Source organism: Panthera pardus, unplaced genomic scaffold (assembly GCF_024362965.1).
Source record: "Panthera pardus isolate Hobbes unplaced genomic scaffold, ASM2436296v1 HiC_scaffold_10, whole genome shotgun sequence".
Taxonomy (NCBI): domain Eukaryota; kingdom Metazoa; phylum Chordata; class Mammalia; order Carnivora; family Felidae; genus Panthera; species Panthera pardus.
The window spans coordinates 1,943,251-1,957,314 of NW_026526655.1; the positions used below are offsets into that span (position 1 = coordinate 1,943,251).

General features: G+C 52.3%; 1 long non-coding RNA gene across 1 annotated transcript; it reads left to right on the forward strand.

The window, feature by feature from the left end:
- Positions 1-3,590: 3,590 nt before the first annotated feature.
- On the forward strand, positions 3,591-7,705 carry LOC128776993 (uncharacterized). The gene is made up of 2 exons (XR_008422113.1): positions 3,591-3,912; positions 7,482-7,705. It is a non-coding gene; the product is annotated as an uncharacterized LOC128776993 (long non-coding RNA).
- The last annotated feature ends 6,359 nt before the right edge of the window (positions 7,706-14,064 follow it).

A 14,064-nucleotide genomic window follows, 5' to 3' on the forward strand; every position in this document is an offset into this window, starting at 1 on the left:
GCACTTTGCGCACGGCAGCCCCCCCATGTTTGCTTACTTAATACACGTCACATGCGTCCTCGGTAATTGTAGGCTGCTGTGGCTGCGTCTCACCCGCAGTTGGAAGGTCCAAAAGCAATTACCATGCAGCCTCCCTGTGCTTAGGAAGACGGGGCAATCACCGCTAATGACACAGCACTTACTGTGTGATCGCCCCGCCGCTGCGCCGTAATTACTATGTAATTAAGTGGTCACCAGTTGCCATGTAAACACGGCTCGCGCTGGATGCGTCTGTGGCTTAAACAGCCCTGCGCACTCATTTTAATTGCAAAGCGTGGAATGGAAAACGGTGGGCTGGCATACGCAGAAAACCCAGGCCTGGAAAAAACGTAAGGACCCTCGGGAAAGAGGAAGATGTCGTTTCGCACATCAGCTCCGCAGGTGTGGGGTCGAGAGGCACAAGGCGGACCCTGGCTGTCCCCGCGAGAATACTGCCGGTGCCACATGCAGAGCACTTTGCAGACTGCAAAGTGCCAGCCAAACGCACGGACCGGATGATGGCTGGGTGGTCCCTTTGGGACTTTAGTTTTAAAGAGAATGCATTCCAGACCGTCCAACCAAATGCCCTAAGAAGGACCCTCTGTTTCCCAGCATTAAAAAAAAAAAAAAAAAAATTCCTGCCTCGGGCAGTTCGCAATCTCTGTTCCACGTCTTCAAAGCCCCAGGACTTCCAAACAGCAGAGCAGGGGGTTCTTCCCCACATCCAGATACCCCGTGAGTGCCAGGACGGCGGACGCCCCAAGGACGATGTGCGGGGGGCAGACACTCCTCGCTCTACCGCTTTGGATGTAAAGAGGCAGCCCCCCAGGATTCTCCGTTCCCACCGCACTCGCCAGGCGAGGAGGGACGCAGGCTGGAAGCCATCTCGTCCCACGGCACAGGCCACCGGACGTCCTCCAGGCGGGGGGACGGAGCCCCGTTCTCCTCCTGAGACCTCCACACCGCCCGTGTGCAGCGGAAACTGGGGTCTCCTCCTGGGGCCTCCGGAATGACAGAGGTCAGAACAGACCCCGGGGGAACCAGGTCCTTCATGTCCAGGAGGACATCCTGGGGCCGCGGCACGGCCCGGCGGTCAGTGAGGCAAAAACGCTGGTCAGCGGACGACCTCCCCGTTGGAAGGGCAACGCCAACGGCCACTCCTTCCTTGCTTCCCTCCACCCTCTGGGGTGATCGCGTGCGTGACGTGCGTGATCACGCATCCAGATCACGTGTCCAGGGTTGGACGCTCCGGCCGGACGCACGCCCTCTAGAGGCGGGGAGAGAACTCTACCAAGAGACAAGGGCCGGGGACGTCAGTTCAGTTTGTGGGGATCCAGTGACCAGGCCACGCTGGGACATTCCCTCCAAAGTACAGACCACGGATCCTGTGCCTCCCACCAGGGAGAAGAAGGCCTCTCGGGGTTCTGGTCCTGCTCACGGTCACGGCCGCGGCGTCACTTTGGAGAAGCGTGCGTCCCATCCTCGCAATCTTCCGCCGCGCGTACCGGAGGTCCTGGCCCAGAGCAGCGCGCTTCCCCCAAGGGGCCAGCAGGCAAGGAAGGAGCCACCTCCCAACGCGGGACCAACCTTGCCCCTCAGAAAGAGGGGCCCTGCTCTCACGTGTGCGAGTCAGGCGCTCAGGCGATGCCCCGGGGCGGCTCGTGGTCTCACGGCAAGTGGACCGGGGAGGCCCTGCCAGGGGCCGCGGTTCATCCTGACACCCTTCCACTGCGCGCCCCGGGGAAGCGGTGTGGACGCGGATCTTAAGGACGCGTTCCCAAACGGCATGAGCTCAGCCAAGGAAGCAAGGGCGCGTGAGCAGCGGGAGCGGAGGGTGGGGAGCGCAGGGGGCACCCCCACGTCCCTGGAGGGCCGAGGCCCTTGCCCAACGCCGCCGCTCTGCACCCACTGTGCGGAGGCCGCCTCTGCGCCTGGGGACCCGACCTGCTATCTCAGCCTCCCGGGACTGGTTGAGGCCTGACCACCTGGCACCTCCCTCTGCTGCAAGGCTTTCCTCGCCCCCTGCACCCCTGCTCCGGGCACAGACCTCCTGTGCTTTGCAGCCTCCCCGGGCCCTTCCAGGGGACCCAGAGGGGAAATCGTCCAAAAGGGACACTCGCTTTTCCACCCCCGGCCTGTTTCTCCCCCACATCTCCTCTGGCTCAGGGGGCAGAACCTCTGCTCATCCTTCCATCAGACAAGACCCCACACCAGTGCCTTGTTCCCCGCTCACACTCGCGCCCCCCCATGCCCGTGTGCCCCCGCACCCCCCTCACACCCACGTGCCCCCCAAGTCCGCAGCCCCCCCCACACCCACACCCAACACCCGAGCAAATGTTCTCAGGCCTAATCTCAAATCAGTTCAGACCTGCATACCTTTACCTCTGACTCCTCCACAGACCCCCTCATGTCTTACTAGGACGATTGCAGCAGCCTCTCAGCCGGCCCGCGTCCCGCTCTTGACGGGCACCATGCACGTGCACCAGACCAGCTGATGGCGGGGTGTCCCCGGGGGTTATCTTCCCTTTTCTGGCTCACTCTGTTAGTACCCAGATGATCCTGCTACAAATAATTAACACCTTGACGTTTACCGAGGCGGGGACACGGGATCAGTGGCATGGGCACACCCGGGGGACCCCCGCTCCGAGGTCAGAGACGACGGTGGCGGCGGGAGGGCACCACGGGCATCCGCCGGTCCACATTCCGAAATGAAAACCACACCCAGCAGTGGCCGGGTGCTCCCCGCCCCCCACCTGCACCCTTGTAAGTAGCGGGCCCTCCCCCCATTACAGGCTCTGCGACCAAGGGGGACCAAGGGGGAGCCGGGTGGGCAGGATGCTGTGCAGCTTACGGGACCAAGAGGAAAGGGGCCATAAAGGGTTAATTAAAGGGGCACGGGCATCCCAGCCCCTCGCCGGCGTGGACGTTCACAAGCCTTTGTGAGGGGCCCCGAACATGACAACTGCGGTCCTAACGTACCCCCTGTGGCTCACCTAGCACAGAGAGACCAGAAATGTCTGGCTGCCCTGCTCCCCCACCACGAGCCCTCTCCCCTCACTAAGGAACTGGGTGGTGTGGGTGGGGGTGGAGGGAGAGGCGAGATCTGCAGACGGGCCATCCTGGGGCCGGCCAGGTAGCCAGCTGGTGCCCGGCAGGTGCCCCTCAGCGGCACCCCGGCAGCCCGCCAGGCCCCTGGGCACGGCTTGTCACCAGCCACTGCCGTTCCCAGAGGCTGTTATCTCCCCTCCCCCGGCACACAGAGGTGCATTCCAGAATCTCCTACTCCAGACATGGTTCTTAATGACCAGTGACATTGCCATCCAGGAGCACATTAGAAATGCCACCTGTCTACGCCCCCCCACCACCGACCTGCCCCCATCTTCCTCCCGCTCCCAGACAGCAGCACGCAAGGGCCTCTCCCGTCAACCCAAGGCTGTGCCCGGCTGACCTGGGACCTCCCAGTGGGCTGTGGCACCGGGCCTCTCCTCGACCCTGCCCGAGGGCCCGCGGCACCCAGACCTGCCCCCTCTCCGGGCTCCTTCCTTGCTACGGAGGGCTGTGGTCAGGTCACAGCCGCACCCTCCCCTGCATGGCACGCCCTGACCTGTCTCCTCAGGGATATCAGGAGCAGGCAGCGCCTCTGTCTGTGCTGACATGGCTGACGGGTTTCAACTCGGCTGCGGATTCTGATTCATCGGGAAGGGCTTCCTAGAGCATTACGTTAAGAAGGATTCTGAGGCGGTATCTGCTAGGCTGGCCGTGCGCGTCCTGGGACGGGGCTGCCCTGGGATCCAAGCGGTCCCGCTCTTAGAGCCCATGGCGGCCACAGGGCGTTCTCACCTCCACGGGCTCCTTGCAGGCCCCTCCCGCCTGTCTGCCCAGAGGAGCCTCCAGGTACGTAGCTGAACAGGCACGAGGGACCGAGGGGCCGTCCTTCACCGCGACCCTGCCAGAGCAGTGGCGTCAGCCTGAGACCCCGGTAGGAGTCCACACCTTCTCCATCCAGGAAGCAAGGGGCGGGGTGTCTCCTGCACCCCTGGGAGACAGGTTTTTCTCCTGGGTGTGCTGTGCTCCCAGGAAGCGAGCCTCACCCTCTCCAAGGAGCAGGTCGGATCCCTACGGGCCAGGCGGGGGGGAGGGGGGCGGGGGGTTCGGGCCTAGAACCAAGTGTCCCAGGGTGGTGCCCAGCACCTAGGAGATGCCTGGACCGGTCCTGCCTCTGTCTGGGAGGTCACTGCCTACCCACCCCACTGCTGGAGCCTCCCTGCTCTCCTGGGACCACACGGCTTTGTGTAAAGGGCGCCTCTGAGACGCTCAGTACAAACCCCTCATTTGACGAGCAGCAGAGGGTTGCTGCGTGCGGTGCAGGCCGCGGGGAGCAGAGCCCCAGAGGCCCAGAGAGCTGCCCACGTCCGGCTCTCCCCGCAGCCGGACCTCCGTCTCCCCGAGGAGAGCACACGCCTCTTGCACGCGTACCCGGCCTCCCGCGCGTCCGAAACCCACTCACGCTGCAAACAGCCTCCCTGAGCTCCACGCTGGGAGCCTGAGCGCCAGCCCCGTGTCAAAGAGCCTATTTAGAAAGATGACCTATTTTTAGCTGAATCTTCTGCCGGTTGCTAAATATCTGTTTAAATACATGAATTAACACATCTGTCAACAGTACTTAGAGTGGGACTAAAACACGCTCTCACGGAGGAAGGTAATTTAAAACAAAACACGCGGCATAATGAGCAGCTTGGAGCCGAGGCCCCGGGCGAGGCTCCCGCACGCGGCCCTTGTTCTGCGCTCCTGGGGGCCGTGCCCCTGGCAACCCGGGCCGGGCCGCCCCTCAGACAGGGCCAAGGGCGCCACGGGCCGTGCGGTGCCCGAGCCGGAGCCGCCGGTGCCCAGTAGCAGCGTGTCTGTGTCACCCAGGGCCATGGACCGCGCAGGAGCCCACGGCTGCCCGGAACAGCATTTGGAGGGCCGGAACATCCATCCCGCCCTGCAGAGCTAGGGCTCATCCTGGCAGCAGGCGTCGGGACGGCCTGGAGCCCGCTGTGCCGGGACCCGACAGGGGCCTGCAGGGGGACAGGCTAGAGCCCTTTCTGGGGACCCCTCCCCCTTGCCTGCAGCCCTCTGCCATCCTTCCCAGGTAGCACCTTTGACCACCCCATGGCCAGGATTCTCAAAGGATGGACCCTGGCCGGTGGGGTCTCATCCTGCTCTCGATGGGGGTCCTTCCAAGCACCAACGCAGCCGGCATCAGAGAACCCGACTTCACCCAGACGTGCCACTTCCTTGTCACATGACCTCCAGAAAGGCACTCCTTCACCCGCTGCCTCAGTTTCCCCTATGGGCCGTCGCACTGATCGGAAGCACAGGGAATAGTTCAAAGGTCTTGGAGCGGGCAAATTGGAACATCGTCAGCGTTCCTCTGACAACACGTTATGAAGCCACCTACCCCACCCCTTCCTCGCCTTAATTTCCCTCAATGGATATTGGGGCTGGAGGAGGCAAAACGGAGAGGGACAGGGGCGCCTGGTGGCTCAGTCAATTAAGTGTCTGACTCTTGATTTTGGCTCAGGTCATGGTCCCACGGTTCATGAGTTCGAGCCCTGAACCAGGCTCTGGGCTGATGGCCGGAGCCTGCTTGGGTATCTAAATAAATAAATAAATAAATAAACTTTAAAAAAAAGTGGAGAAGGACAGACAGCACCCTTGCATGGTGGGCAGCTGTGAGAGAGATGTGTGGGCCCTGGTGAGATGAAGAAAGACCCAGAAAACCAACAAAGGTGTTCCTGGTCTTCATGGAGGACAAGGGACTCCGGGCCAGGACTGGACAGACAGACAGCTGCTCCAGGGGCTCTGTAGGGACCTGGCCCGTCCACAGGTCCCTAGAGACAGGGGAGTCCCTTGTTCCAGGCTGAGCTTTGAGCCGATCTGCTCCCGTGGCCCCCACACCATCCCCCCCTCTCCGTCCGCCTCCAGCCCCCTGCTGACGGCAGCAAGAAGGCCCCGGAGCCTCTCAAACAGGAGGTAGATGAGCACGGGGTCTGCAGGTGCCCCAGGATGGCAGAAAAGTGACCACTCGCCTTCAAGGGGCTGCCAACGTGGCCCGTGGCACCGTTAGAGCTGGCCTCTCCCAGAGCTCTGTCTGCCTCTGTCTGCTGTCCGAGCCTTGTGGCAACCATCTGCTTGGTGGGAAGCCCGTAGATCGATATTCCCCAGCTCCCCCCAGCTTTGGGGATAATAATCTCGTGACCATTGTCTTCAGTTGATGGGACAGGAGAGATCCGTGAGGCCACCAGGGGGACCGGGGGAAGGTGTGTTCTATCTTTTTACAATTACCTACTGTCATTTCTGAAGATGAGGAGTGATTTCCAGAATTACAAAGACGTTTAGTTACGATGCCAATAGGAGTGACACTGATGGGAGACATCTTGGCTGTGTAGACCTTCGGGAATCCAAAAGTAATAAAATCCACGTACGATGTTGTCGTCTAGAAAACAAGAATGCTACACAGCCGTGAGACTGTTTTTGAACAAATATACCAAATCTGATGTGTGTGCCTGATCACGAGAAGAGCCAGGACCGCCCTTGGGAACCACCATTCTTCACGAAGTTCTACCAAGCGACGAAGAGGCTCTTTCTGAGCCTTTCGTGCGGTGTGGTCCCCAAATCAGCAGCATCAGCATCACCCGGGGACTTGTTAGAAAGGTGGATTTTTGAGCCACACCCCAGGCCCATTGAATTAGAATCCACATTTTTTAACATTTTCTTTTTTTTTTAATGTTTATTTATTTTTGAGAGAAAGAGCATGAGTGGAGGAGGGGCAGAGAGATAGGGAGACACGGAATACAAAGCAGACTCCAGGCCCTGAGCTGTCAGCAGTGTCAGACGTGGGGCCCAAACTCACGAACCGCGAGATCATGACCTGAGTCGAAGGGACACTCAACCGACTGAGCCACCCAGGCGCCCCTAGAATCTACATTTTGATAAGATCTCCAAGATGCTTGCGTGCACACTTGAGTTTCAGAAACACCAATCTAGAGGATTCCACTATGTCTTAACTGTGGGTAACACCTCACCAGATGGCCTGGAGCTGGCCAGGTCTGGTTTTCCAGGTCTGGGGTCATCTTCTCCCACCTCCCCACACTCCCCTGGTGAACAGAGTCGTGTGTGGACAGGTCTGTTCATCTGTTTCTGTCTCTCTTTGCTGTTCCTGCCCAGAACTCATGTGGCTTCCAGAGACACTCTTTGGAGCTTCGACGGGATGGCTCCCTGGGCTTTAGATGGAGACAGATATGATCCGAGCTGACAGCTGTCTGCGGGACTTGCCCACTTTCTTGATATGAAATTTCTTCTCCGATTTCCCCTGTTTCCCATTAAATACCTCTCTGGCAGTAGCAGCTAGGATTGAAAACAGCCTGTCTGGGTTTTGCCTCTTAACTATGATTTTCCCCTCGTGTGCATCTCTGCAGGTGAAGAGACAGGTGAACCGAGGCTCCAGGGAGGGACGCAAGACAGAGAGCTGGTGCTCAGACAGGACTCCCAGCCGTCTCTCCACTCAGAGTCGAGCAGCGTGTTGACACTCCATCTCTCAGTTTGTGTTCGGTGATGGAGGGTTTGTCTATGTGTTGTTTGTTTTTCTGATCAGAAAAGAAAAGAAGAGAAAAGAAAAGAAGAGAAAAGAAATGAAAAGAAAGAGAAAAGAAAAGAAAAGAAAAGAAAAGAAAAGAAAAGAAAAAACATACCAGACCTCAAACATCTTGTGCCCATGTGTGTGCCTCCCCTTTCTGAAAACCCACTGACATGATCAAATAAAGGTAAACTAAAATATAATCTGTAGCGATACCTGGAGACAAAGGACTGTCAGTGAAACAGACTTCTGGAAATCCTGGAACGCATGACAGACACGGGGTTGGTTGAGCACAAAGTGGGTCGGGGCAATCTGACCCGTGATTGGGTGCAGGCCCAGAGGGGTGCATGGGGAAATAGCCACCAGAAGACCCCTCAGCCCAGAGCAGACAGGACCGGAAGCCAGGAGGGGCTGGGGATGGTCTGAGAGATTCACACGGACAGACTTTGTGAGCCATGCCAGGTAGCGGGGGCCGTGGTGGGTGGCTCCTGCGTCCCCAGGCAAAGCCCCCTGTTGAGTGAAGACAAGGCAGAAGTGTGGCCACCCTCTGGAGGAGAAGGCACCAGAGCAAACACAGGGAAAGCAAAAGGGCCTCCTCGTGCCCTTGGCCCCCACGTCCGTTCCTCCCTACCACGCTTCTGCAAGTACGAGTCATTCCAGACACAGAAGACGGTGAGGTTTCACCAACTAAAGGCAGGCATGGAGGAGGAACGGGGAAGCAGTTCATGGGGAGCAAAGACAGGAAGCGGGAATTCTACCAGCGACCCATGTCCAGGGCAGGTGGCCAACGTGCTGTCACCAGGACTCACCGGGAATGGATAGCACAGTGAGTGAAGGAAGCGTCCGTACCTTTCCAGCCTGTTGATGAACTGTTCCTGGCCGTGTAGAACAGCCACCCCCATAGAGGGTAGAAGTAGACCTTCTACAGTCTAGAAGGTGGAAGGACACCCCCAGCAAGCCCGCCCACCCATTCAGTGCACCTGGACACAGCCCAGCTATGCAGCCCACGGCACTGGGGGCAGACGGGGGAGACGCAGCCTGATGGGGAAACGCGGTAGAGCCCACACCACGTGCCCACGTGGGCAGACGAGGCAAACTCAGCAGAAGCACGTGCACAGCAGGAGGGTAAAGAGGGGGCAGGTGGGCAGCGGTGAGACGAGGTCAGTGTGTAAAACAGGACAGAAGAAGTGTAAGGAATGTAAAACTTCTTCTTAATGAAGAAGCCAAATTCATAGTCGCCAAGACATTGGAGAGGTTAGACTAATTCCGAAAGTCTGGCAGACAGGGAACATTTAGGAACCTACTGTTCTAATAGACTAGTCTCTTAACTCTGGTTTTATCTATTTTGAGAACTATAAGGAAATTTTGACGAACTTTATGCTAATAATCTTCAATAATACCTTTCTTGATTATTAATGAGCTAATAAGACTAAAGTTAATAGGTGCACGGAGTATTTTAATGTCATCATAAACATGCCTCATTTATAAGGCACATGTAAAAATCTGTCCTTAACAATTAAAGAAGACATGTTTTCCCCAGACACACATGAAGCACCTATATAAAAATTGACTGTGAATCAAGTCACAAAGCAAGTCTCACCAAATTTCAAAAACTGTCATGTTTCTTAGCACAAAGCAATTAAATTACAAGCTGTTAACCAAAAGACATGTGTGACTAATGATACAATAATTTACAATACCAGAAAAGGCAAACTAGGTGATTCTGGAAAATCCTCCCCTCTGGGGACAAATGGTGAAGCTGAATAAAATTTAAGAAAAGCGTCTGTTTAGAGACATCAGCAGAATAATGAACATAAGATAGTAATTATAAGAATACAAGGTAATATAGAATTATCAGACTATGATCTGGAAGAAGAAAGACTTCCACAGGAGTGAGGACAACGTTTGGATACACTTTCATACTTTTGATGACTCAGGGATTAGGGATACAGAAATTAGAGACAGGCCAACTGAGAGCAGAGGCATCATTAAGCCCGCCAACATTTAGAACCGAAAATGCTGTATCTGAAAGTAAGGGTGAATGAGAAGGGACGGAGCCCTTGAACAAACTGCAGGTGTTTTTGAGTCGTCTGGATAGCCCAGGAAATCTCATACGAGTCCCATTGCTAGTAATTCTTTCTACAACTTTTCAAACACAATGTCTAGCACAACATCAAATATAAGCAGGCACAGGACATAAGACAATAGGAACAAAACCCAGAAAAAAACCAGCCAATTGAAAAAGACAAGCATGTGTTCCAAACATTGAGATAAAAAGACACAGCCTCTGCGGTGCCTGGGTGGCTCAGTCGGTTAAGTGTCTGACTCTTGGTTTTGGCTCAGGTCACGATCTCACAGTTCATGAGTTCAAGCCCCACTGTCTGACTCTGAGCTGACAGTGCAGAACCTGATTGGGATCCTCTCTCTCCCTCTCTCTGCCCCTCACCTGCTCACACTCTCTCTCAAAATAAATAAATAAATAAACTTTAAAAAAAAAAGACACAGGCTCTGGAATAGTTACATTCAAGAAGGGTAAAGAAAATATTGAAAACTTTGGCAGGGAACTGGAAAATATTTTTTAAAGACTTCAGAATTGTGGGGTTCCTGGGTGGCTCAATCAGTTAAGTGTCCAACTTCGGCCCAGGTCATGATTTCACTGTTCATGGGTTCAAGCCCCGAGTCAGGCTCTGTGCTGACAGCTCAGAGCCTGGAGTCTGCTTCAGATTCTGTGTCTCCCTCCCTCTCTGCCCCTCCCCTGTTCATGTTCTGTCTCTCTCTCAAAAATAAATAAACATTTAAAAAATAATTTTAAAAAAGACTTCAGAATTGTAAAAAGTATTGAAAAATCAAATAACCGAATTTTTTGCATAAAAAACAAAAACTAAATGGATGAGTTTGACAACAGTTTAAAAAGCATAGCCGAGAGAATTGTTGAGTTAGAAGACAGACAAGAAGGAAATATCCAAAATGAAGTATGAAGTATGAGGCAGGTAGGATATATGGAGAACTGAGTGAGAAATTTTAACATACATCAAGTTTACATAGGAAAAAAAACAGGAAGAGAAAAAGAATGGGCAGAAGCAATATTTGAAAAGAATACGACTAGGAATTTTCCCCGATGAAAGGTATCAATTTACAGATAATTCACACGGTTTAGGGAGCTCCAAACCGGATAAATAAAATCATACTTCAACACTTCACAATGAAAATTCAGGCAAACAAAGGCAAGAAAAACTAATTTTTTTTAGTTGATTTGTTTTGATAAGTCATATGGAGAAAGACAGATACCATATGTTTTCACTCTTATGTGGATCCTGAGAAACTTAACAGAAGACCATGGGGGAGGGGAAGGGGGGAAAAAAGTTAGAAACGGAGGGAGGCAAACCATAAGAGACTCCTAAAAACTGAGAATAAACTGAGGGTCGATGGGGGTGGGAGATGCGGGGAGGGTGGGTGATGGGCATTGAGGAGGGCACCTATTGGGATGAGCACTGGGTGTTGTATGGAAACCAATTGGACAATAAATTTAATATTAAAAAATAATTTTTAAAAAAGGAAAGCACATAGAACAGCTTTAAAAAAGTTTATTCGTTTTCAGAGAGAGCGAGAAGGTACACAGGCATGTGTGGGGGAGGGGCAGAGAGAGGGAGGGAGAGAGTGGGGGAGGGGCGGAGAGAGGGAGGGAGAGAGAATCCCAAGCAGGCTCCGCACTGTCAGCACAGAGCCTGACTTAGGGCTCGATCTCATGAACCGTGAGATCATAATCTGAGCTGAAATCAAGAGTCCGACGCTCGACCGACTAAGCCACCCAGGCGCCCCGACAAAAACTATTTTAAAGCAACAAGGGGCAATGAAAATATTGTCGGCAAAACAGCAACTAATTAGATGGACCAATGGTATCTTGCCTGAAACAGTGAAATGAGAAAAGAAAGGATTCGTGTCAAATAACTATCAGCCTGACGTCATAGTTTCAATGAAAAAATCCTTGAAGGATAAACATGGAATAATGACCAGATGCTCCCCGACAAAAACTAGATAAGTCCAAACTATTATTTTTTTTTTTTTAAAGAAAACTGCAAAGTTTTCCTCTGGAAGAAAGAAAATTATTTCAGAGAGAAAGATAGGAATGCAGAGCAGTGAAATTAGTAAGTATGTAGATAAATCTGAGCAAACATTGACTTTAAAGTTAACAAGGAGAATGCGGGGTTTTAACTGGAGGAAGAATCCAACGTAAAAGAAAAAGGACGTAGGAGATGAGAGGGGAGGAGAGGGGGTTGAAGTAAAATTGCAGCCTCCCCCCCCAGGTTCCATCCTTCACGTCCCCAAAGATTGGACCACGGAAGACTCTGTCCTCCTGGGTACGGAAAACCCAGAAAGGCTTGGCAAGAGAACCACCCTGGTCCTGACCAAAGCGGGGCAAATACAGTCCCTGAGAAACTGTAGCCAAGTTCACATCATCTGTGTGGTTCAGAAAACCTCAAGGTTTGAATTTAAAGTGTTCCTTTGCTAACAACGTCCCTAAATACTGGACAGAAATGGAAGCACATTTTCTCTCTGGAGGAGTAATCTTCACCTCAGGCCTCGAGGAATACCCACCCACATTTTCAAGAAAAGAGTGCTTCCCATGAAAAATGAATGAAGCACAAAACAAAACAGGTCACCCTCAGTGAGACACATAGAAAAAACAAATTGCAGACTCAGACCTGAAAAGCTTCAGACCTTGTCATTTTCAGTCACTGATTTAAAAACAAGTCTATGTACTCTGTTTAAATTTTTTAATATTTATGTATTTTTGATAGACAGAACATGAGTGCGGGAGGGGCAGAGAGGGAGACACAGAATCTGAAGCAGCCTCCAGGCTCGAGCTGTCAGCACAGAGCCCAATACAGGGCTTGAACCCACAGACTGAAAGATCATGACCTGAGCTGAAGTTGGACGGTCAACCGACTGAGTCACGCAGGCGCCCCTGTGTACTGTGTTTAAAGAAATAAAATACAAGCCTGAGAATCTGTGTAGTGCATGGGAAACTTTACTATGTGACTCAGCAAACTTGGAAAAGATTCAGATAGAGCTGATAGAAATGGAAAATACACTAATCAATATGACAAATACAAGGGACAAAATTAACACATTGTTGGATGCAACCGAGGAGAGGATTAGTAGACTGGAAGAAAACCCAGAAGAAGTTATGCAGAATATACCACAGAGAAACAGAGAGAAAATGCAATAGAAAGGCTGATACACAAACATTAAGCACAGAAGCAGGACATGCTCTGTAAAGAGACTGCATTTCACTCCAGACAAAAGAAAAACCTAAAATCTGTAAGAGGAGAAGCGAGGCTAGTCTGTTCAAAGGAACAGAAGTTAGCTAGCTTAGTAACAACAAAAACTGAGGCCAGAGAAAAGTGGAATGAAATCGTTCATGTGTTGAGGGAGGAAGTGGCAATATAGAAATCTAGACCACCACGATCAGAAAATACATCTTTCAGGAATGAGAAAGAAAGAAAGACATTTTCAGATAAACACACAAGACACGACAGAAAATTTCCCACCAGTAGACCCCCACTAAAGGAAATTTCAATTTTTTTAATGTTTATTTATTTTTGAGAGAGGGAGAGACAGACAGAGAGAGAGAGAGAGAGAGAGAGAGAGAGACTGCAAATGGGGGAGGGGCAGAGAGAGAGGGAGACACAGAATCCGAAGCAGGCTCCAGGCTCCGAGCTGTCAGCACAGAGCCTGACATGGGACTTGAACCCACGAACTGCGAGATCATGACCTGAGCCGGAGTCAGACGCTTAACCAACTGAGCCACCCAGGTGCCCCGGGAAATTTTCAAGGGAAAAGAAAATAATTTCAGATGAGAGATTGGAACCTTCGGGAGTAAAGAATGTGAAGAAAGTGGTTGTAACAGTGTACCGTGGGGTTTAAAAAAAGACAGAAATAATATACCTGACAGCAGAATATTACATTCGTGTATACCTCACTACATAGTGTGAAAACATGCAAAGAAAAAAGAAAATTTTAATAGAACCTCAGCAAAACAAATACGTACTCGTAGTGGGAGACTCTCAGACACTTCGTTCAGTAACAGGTAAATAGAACACATTGCTCATCGGGAAGGATGCAGGTTTGTGTAATAACAATGACAAACCCAATGAACATATATGGAGCATACTGCCCACCCACAGCAGAATATACATTTTTCTCAAATACTTAAGGAACAATTCCCTGCCCCTCCCCCCCCCCGAATTGGCAGTGAAGCGAGGGCTGAATCTCAGAGGTCAGAGATTAAGCCACAAAGTAATAAACAAAGGTAACTAGACATCCCCATATGTTTGGAAATTAGCACACTTCTGAATAACCCATGGGTTTGAAACATCACAAGGGCAATCAGAAATTATTTGTACTGAACAATAACAAATACC